The sequence below is a fragment of the Lactuca sativa genome, chromosome 3 (assembly GCF_002870075.4).
Source record: "Lactuca sativa cultivar Salinas chromosome 3, Lsat_Salinas_v11, whole genome shotgun sequence".
Taxonomy (NCBI): domain Eukaryota; kingdom Viridiplantae; phylum Streptophyta; class Magnoliopsida; order Asterales; family Asteraceae; genus Lactuca; species Lactuca sativa.
In genome coordinates, this window is record NC_056625.2 from 105,706,966 (window position 1) to 105,715,084 (window position 8,119).

The window sequence follows — 8,119 nt, forward strand, 5'->3', positions numbered from 1 at the left end:
TAATAACCCATTTTTTTATCATATTTAGTTTATTATTAAGTTTAGTAAATCATCTATGATATATATATATATATATATATATATATATATATATATATATATATATATATATATATATATATATACTATTATTAATTTATGTTCAATGGACACATGAGTTATTATATGATTTATAAAATCAATAATAACTTATCTATAGTTGATCACAAGTTATTACTTATGTACCAATATAAATGGTTATGCCCGCAAGGGAAAATATAATGTTATCTTTATTGTTAAAACTCAAATTTGTTGGATTGGATAATAATACATTATTTCAAGAATATATTGTTAATAATTGATAATAATATCGAAATCAATAGTCTAGTTGAAATGAACTCATTTATTTTATATAAGATGCATTAAAACTGAATGAGTCAAATTATAAGGATATTTACTATAAACTTGACCATTCACAGTCTTTGACCTAAATTCCTAGATGTCACATTACCTCCCAGTTAAGGGAATTTCGTTCCGAAATTAGTATGTCATAGACTATTTTTTTCCACTATTGTTTCATTCCTCTATTGTTTTGTTCCACTAGTAGAGGGAAAAGTTACAGATTTTTTTTGTTTCATATGATTCTCACGTTCCCAAGTGTTCGACCCTTTACAAGAGTTCTATCGGGCTTTTACTATAGGAATGCGGCTTTTTTGAGGCTTTTGATTTCTTTATCCATGATATCCATTGGTTCCTTTACGAAGTGAAGTTTAGTGTTGACCTAGATCTCATTGAGAGGAATGACAAGGTTCTCATTAGAGAGACACTTTTTGAGATTACACACATGGAAGGTATCGTGAACTTTATTGAGTTCTTGAGGTAACTTGGGTTTGTAAGCCATCGGACTAACACTTGATTGGATTAAATTGGTTTGATATAATGGGGGTTTAGTTTACCTCGTTTTCCAAATCTAATGACACCTTTCCATGGTGCGACATTTAATCAGACACAATCTCATGCTTTGAATTCTAATGGTTTGCGCCTTGTGTCAGTATAGCTTTTTTGATGACTACGTGCGACATTTAATCATTCCTTTATCTGAATGATCTTCTTCATTGTTTCATGAATGATCTCAGGACCAATAAGTAGGGTATCTCTAGCATCGTTTTTAGCTAGTTGAGTATCTCCAACTTTTTGCCCAGCATATTGGAGAACCACGTCTGCGTCAATACAAGGCCTCGAATGGAACAACCTTCATCCTAGTATGATAACTATTATTGTATGAAAACTTAACTAACGGAAAATAAGTATCCCATGCTTAACTGAATCCTATCACACAAGCGCGGATCATGTCTTCCAAAGTTTGTATCGTTATTTCACTATGTCCATCTGTTTGAGGATGATATGCAATACTCATGTTGATTTTTGTTCCTAGGGACCACTGTAATGATTACAAAAATATGGAAGTGAATCTGCTATCACGGTTCGAGATGATAGATATTGGCTTACCATACAGTCTGACTATCTCCTTAAGATAGGTCCTGGCAAGTTTCTCCATCTTGTTGGGGTCTTTGATGGCTAGGGAATGGTCGGACTTGGTCAAACGGTCAAACACTAACCAAAGAGTGTCATAACCACTAGAAGTTCTTGGAAACTTCGTTATGTAGTCCATGGTTATCTATTCCTACTTCCATTCTCAGACTGACAGTTGTTGGAGTAGACCAAATGGCTTCTAGTACTCTGCCTTGACTTTAGAACAAGTCAAGCATTTAATAACATAGGTAGCAATTTTTGCCTTCATGTTGGGCCACCAATAAAGCTTCTTGAGATCGAGTTACAACTTATATGATCCGAGATGCACCGAATATGTAGCTCCTGGTTCCTGGTACGTATTTAAATTCAAGTAATTTTGTATTTTACTTTGGGACTCGGCGAGTTGGAGGCTCAACTCGTCGAGTAGACTCGAAATTATGCGGGGGTTTTAGTGACCTACTCGACGAGTCGGGGGACCAACTCGACGAATAGAAGTTGTCTGGATGAAACCCTAATATTTAGGGTTTACACCCTATTTAAACAACTTATCTCGTCCCAAACCAGCCTCCATCGTCGCTCTCACTTCTAGAAGAACCTAACTCGAAACCTTAGCCATTTATTGAGTGCTCTTGAGCTTTGTGGTGCCATTTTTGTGTGTTTGAAGTTTGGGGAAGATAAGGAAGCTTGAGAGATCAAGAGGAAGCAAGTAGATCTAGAGGTTTGGACACATATCCTGCTCATTTGAGGTATAAAGCTAAAACCTTGACCATCTAACTCTTAGATCTCTAGTTAGGGATCATTTCTACCCCTTTCCTAAGGTTTGTAAGGCCATATTCGGGATTGGGTGTGTATCATGGAGTTAAACTTCGGATCTGGAACCATTGAGGGTTCCCATGGCATAAAACTGCCAACTTTATGGCCATAGGAATCCCATGCATCTTATAAACCTCTTTTCTTGGCCTTTTGAGCCAAATACCCCATGTACGGACACCAAGTTTGTGACTTTATGTACAATATGGACCCTAGGAGGTCATATCTATGGTTTAGATGCCTTGAGACCCACTGGAATCGACTGTATAGTTTTGGACAAAGAGGGACTAGGCGAGTCACTTAGGTGACTCGGTGAGCCGAGTCGCAGTTTTCCCCCAAACGTCTTCTGGAAATGGTCTTTGGATGAGTTGAAGGAAAACTCATCCTGTTGGGGTTTGTTATGGACTTGAAAATCGAAGGACTCGACGAGTTCAAGGCAATGTCCCAACCACATGAAGACGGACTCAACGAGTTCAAGGAGAACTTAGAGAGTCATAGACTAAACACCTTCATACGGATGAAGATGAACTCAATGAGTTCAAGGATGAACCTGGCGAGTCAGTTGAAGAAGATCCCGATGTTTTGTTGAAGGCGAACTCGTCGAGCTCTTGCTAGACTTGACGAGTAGGGAAGGGGTTGTAGCATTTTGTGGATGTGGGGACTTGATGAGTTAGTGAACCAACTCAACGAGTTTAGTCAACCAGATGTTGACTTTGACTAGGGTTTTGACCTTGACTTTGACTTGGAGTTGAGTGACCCTTGTAAGGGTTATGAGTATGAAATGGTAATGTACAAAGGATGGTGTGTAAGGATTGAGGAGTCGAGAAGAGTTGATTTCCATACCGAGGACAGTGTAGACACTACACGAAATCGAGGTGAGTTACCTTCTAGTAGAGTTGGGTGTGCGGCCACAATGCCGGCCCACCAGTAGGAGTTGTCTTTAGATGATTGTCTTTGTGATAATTGTCTAGGTTAGTTACTACCTGATGTGTCTTATGTTCCAGTATGATATGATATATGCGATAGTGGTAGTAGGAGGGGAATAGTCCCCTATTTCGGTCGTTAGGACCAAAGGGTAGGTCGGACACCCCAGATATGTCTGACAACATGATTATGATATGTTATTATGTGATAGTGGTAGGGGTGAAATAGTCCTCGTGGCTGGTTGAGATAGACCGGAGGGTAGGCAGGCACCCCAGAACGGCCTGACACGGATATGTCAGCACCCAAGAATGGCTTGACATGGGTAGGGAAAGACCTCAGAATGGCTTGACATGGGTAGGTAGGGCACCCCATAATTGCCCGACAGTATGTATGATTGTATGGTATGTGGTATGATTGGGGAACTCACTAAGCTTAGTGCTTACGGTTTTCAGTTTTGGTTTTAGGCACCTCTTCGTCGAAGGGAAAGGAGCTGGCAGGGTAGCAGTGCATCACACACACATGATTCCGCATATGAGATTTCTGGGATTGTACTCTGACATTATTACTAATTGACGATTTGGTTTTTGAGACATGTAACTGCGGTTTATGAATTATTATGATTTCAGTAATGTTTTCCTCAAACAAGTTTTATTAAGAAATATAATTAAAACAAAAATTTTTGGTCTCGATTTTTGGTATGTTCCAGAATATCTCGATTTATGAGCTTCATTTAAGACTAGTCTGGAAATAATGAACTATCATACTCCTCATCCTCGACTCCTTAACCAACGTTCCATCACGTGAATTATCATAAGAGCAAAGACCTCATTTCCACACTCGATACCCATCATAACCAATAAGAGTCACTGCCCTGATATACTCCTCTTGATTGTCCGTCGATGCAGCTAACACATGCCCTACGATACTCAAATAGGGTGCATCGTGGTCCTTGACCATCATTACCTCGCGGCAGACATACTGCCCAAAATCTCTGGTGGAAGATTGCCATCAGTGTTATCACACAGGGCTTACTCCCAAGCTCAAAAATCAAAAGTCTCAATATCTCTTCTGCTTCTCACAAAATACAGAATAGGACACCTCTGGTCACAGAAAGTGACATCTCCTCTATCGGCCGATTGCTCAATTCAGACTATACTCCTCCATAGATCACCATCTTCTACTCATCCCTTAGTCTTGCGACTCCAAAAGGCATCTCACCAAAAATTCCACGGAAACTAGCTCGATTTCCCTCTCAAGGTATGTTCCATTGAAACTCACTGGACATGGCCCTCTGGCCCCATATTGTTTCATGTCTTATCTCAGTCTAACCTACCACATCAGGATAACAGGTAAACCAGAAGCACTAAGCATCACAAGTCTTGGTACTCAAACCATGTGACCACATCTCGGTCTGCTATGCATCATGGTACCCGAACCATGTTATCTCCCCTTAATCTGCTACGAATCATGGTACTCGAACCATGTTCTCTCTTCTCAATCCGCCTCAAGTCATGGTACTCGAACCATGACATCATCTCTCAATCTGCTACAAACCATGGTACTCGAACCATGACATCATCTCTCAATCTACTACAACCCATGGTACTCGAAACATGACATCACCTCTCAATCTGCTACAAACCATGGTACTCGAACCATGACATCACCTCTCAATCCTCTACAAACCATGGTACTCGAACCATGACATCACCCCTCAATCTGCTACCAACCATGGTACTCGAACCATTACATCACCTCTCAATCCGCTACAAACCATGGTACTCGAACCATGACATCACCTCTTACTCCGCTAGAAACCATGGTACTCGAACCATGACATCACCTCTTAATCTGCTACCAACCATGGTACTCGAACCATGACATCACCTCTCAATCTGCTACTTAGATCCTCCGGAATACTCCCTGCATCGAATATGGGTCCTCTGCTATCAGTAGTACGGGCCCATACTACCTGCCACATCTACCCATACTCTCTACACAGACCACTCCAGAGTCTCTAAGTAGCTGCTCACCTTCTCAATCACCAATCCACATGCGTGCTCGCTTCCCAGCTAAATGCTCTACTCTGTCAGCGTACTCATCTGACTAAGGTCACTTCCTAGGCTCTTCATAGGTCCTCACACTTCTCCGCCATCAGCTGTTGAGAAACTCCTTATGATGCTAGACGTCTACCTCCTGAATATCGTCACATTCACTTGGTAGCTAACTCCCATCATTGGGAGTTCCACAAAGCACGAAGCAAGCAACATTCGGGCATCGAATGAACACGTAAAACCCATTCTAGGTGATACTCCACTTGCTCTACTCATACTCAAAAGGTATCACCGGGCTCAAGCAACTCCACCCCTCGCGGGTATCTAACTACCCTCTCAGTAGGCTCTTCAATGCTCATCTAGGTGTCTCTCCTAGATTACTCCTCTACTCAAACTACTAGAAAAACAACCTTTTACGACGCTCATTGCGTGTCGTAAAAGGCTCAAACGACGGGCAAATGCGCGTCAAGGAAGGCCCTGTGATAAAGAGAGATGACGCGCTTTTGCACATCGTCTATAGACGATGCGCATTTACGACGCTCATTTACGACACGCATTTACGACGCGCGTTTACGACATGCAATGCGCATCAAGAAAGGCCCTGTCATAAAGGAAGACGTCACGCATTCGCGTGTCGTAACCTTACGACGCGCGTGTTAATGACACGCAATGCGTATCAAGAAAGCCCCTGTCAAGATAGGCCATGTCATAAATGAAGATGACACACATTTTTGCGTATCGTAATTTTAAATTTTTTTTAAAAAAAATATTTATTGATTTACTTATTTTCATATTAAATTTGCATTTCATGTCTCATAATGGAAAATAAAATACCATATACAAATAATACAATGCATTGCACAAAAGTTAATGTTATACAAATAATCATTCTAATAGTAGACAAATGTAATACATCAAATGTGAAAAAGATGAAAGTCATCAACTAATAATAGTTGAACTACAAGAACTTGTTGCCCACCTTCACAACATCCGAGCTACTTTGCTTGACATTATGCACATAAACAAGACCTACACATGGCAAATCGGTAACTTAACATGCAATACAATAAATAAATATGTTTAAAAATTTTCTATTGTTTTGAACACCTACATGACCAACAAGCTTTTTTATACTCGGTAACTTAACATGCAATACAATAAAAAAATATGTTTAAAAATTTTCTATTGTTTTGAACACCTACATGATCAGCAAGCTTTTTTATACTCGGTAACTTAACATGCAATACAATAAAGAAATATGTTTAAAAAATGCGTATAAATATCAAAAAACAAGATAGGAGCCAATCATTCTATGACACAAGGAAAAATATCTCTAGAGAACTATGAAAAAATATGAAACAAATGAATAAAAGTGCATTGCTATTTCTTTAATACTTACTGCATAGAGTAAGACTTGGCCATCATCCATAGTTTTGAAGGACATTGATGTCTCGCTATGTTGCACATACTAAAAATAAAAAAGAACAAAACTGAGTGACATATGGACTTTTCTAGCTTGCTGAAATAGACATACAAAAGATTTTGTTGTACTAGCTTGCTGAAATAGACATACAAAAGATATTAGGAAAAGACCAAAATGCCCTTGTGTGAAAGTAGCTGGAAAATAAAATTGGTAATTTTTTTAATCGGCCTAACAAGAATTAAGGCAACTGCTATGCAATATCTAACACGACGGAGAAGTTACTTACCAGAATTTCATGATATACAAATGTACGAAGAGCCTCCCCTGTCACAGCCTTAATCTCAGGCCTGAAGTACTTGACTGAATCCAGATAAGAAAGATAAACACGCCGATGGTTTGGCTGCGGACACTTTGCTCCACATTCTTGAACATACATACCAAAAAGACACACTTCTACACCTTCAATTTTCTGAAACAACAGAACCACCTAAAACAACAAAGCCTAGTTTAGGGATTCACATACCAAAACCACAAGATAGTGCCACCGCATATAACTGGGTAGATTTTTTAGAGTATAATATATTGTATAGGAAGAAATGTAGGGAAAGATGCTATAATAAACAAATCAACGAAAGTAGTACGGTTGTAATACCTTAGACTTATACCCAAACTCCACAGGGTAATTTTCCTATTGAAAGATCTCAAGAAATTGTTGCTTGACTTCCAACTTCTTGTCCACAGAAGAGACCACTCTGACAACAAGTGCTTCTGCTCCAGGAACCTGATAATAAAGAAAATGTAAGATACATACTTTATTGTTCATTCACAATGTATGGTATGGAGTTGTCTTTTCTTTTTTTGGGGGGGATTATAACATCACCTCATCATAAGTTTTCCCATAGAACCTTGTGCGCTCTAGTCTCTCATGCTTCAGTTTTCCAAACAACCTGCTCTCTATGTGATCACTGAGTATGGTTCGAGGTAAATCTTTTGCTCCAAGTACAACACTCTGTGGTAGAGGCATCCGCTCTCCTCTTTCAACTTCTTCCATATAAAAATTTGGACAAGTATAGGCAGGGGTTCAAAACTCAGCTTTTCAACTGCACATAGTTGAAACGAGTTCTCACTCATCGAGTGTTATAGAGCTTGATTCTTTTCTACTTTTGCTTTGCTCTGTATAAAATGAGAGATTCAAAAACAAACACAAAACAAAACACACCTCCATAAAGTAAAATGCAGATTCTGACCTGGCCAACCCACTGCCCGAGACCTGTTATTGTTGGATTAATGTCTAAGTCCATAACTATAATTGGTAAGACTTGACCCGACCCGGCATGGTCCATTTGGGTTGCATACCATCATGCACTTGAATGAGAGAAATAAGACACTTATGGTT

At 39.5% G+C, this 8,119-nt stretch overlaps 1 non-coding gene across 1 annotated transcript; it reads right to left on the minus strand.

Moving 5' to 3' along the window:
- Positions 1 to 7,006: 7,006 nt before the first annotated feature.
- Positions 7,007 to 7,919, minus strand: LOC111898064 (uncharacterized). Its single transcript, XR_006189827.2, has 3 exons — positions 7,604 to 7,919; positions 7,376 to 7,504; positions 7,007 to 7,210 (listed from the first exon to the last, which is right to left on the minus strand). It is a non-coding gene; the product is annotated as an uncharacterized LOC111898064 (transcript).
- Between the last annotated feature and the right edge of the window lie 200 nt (positions 7,920 to 8,119).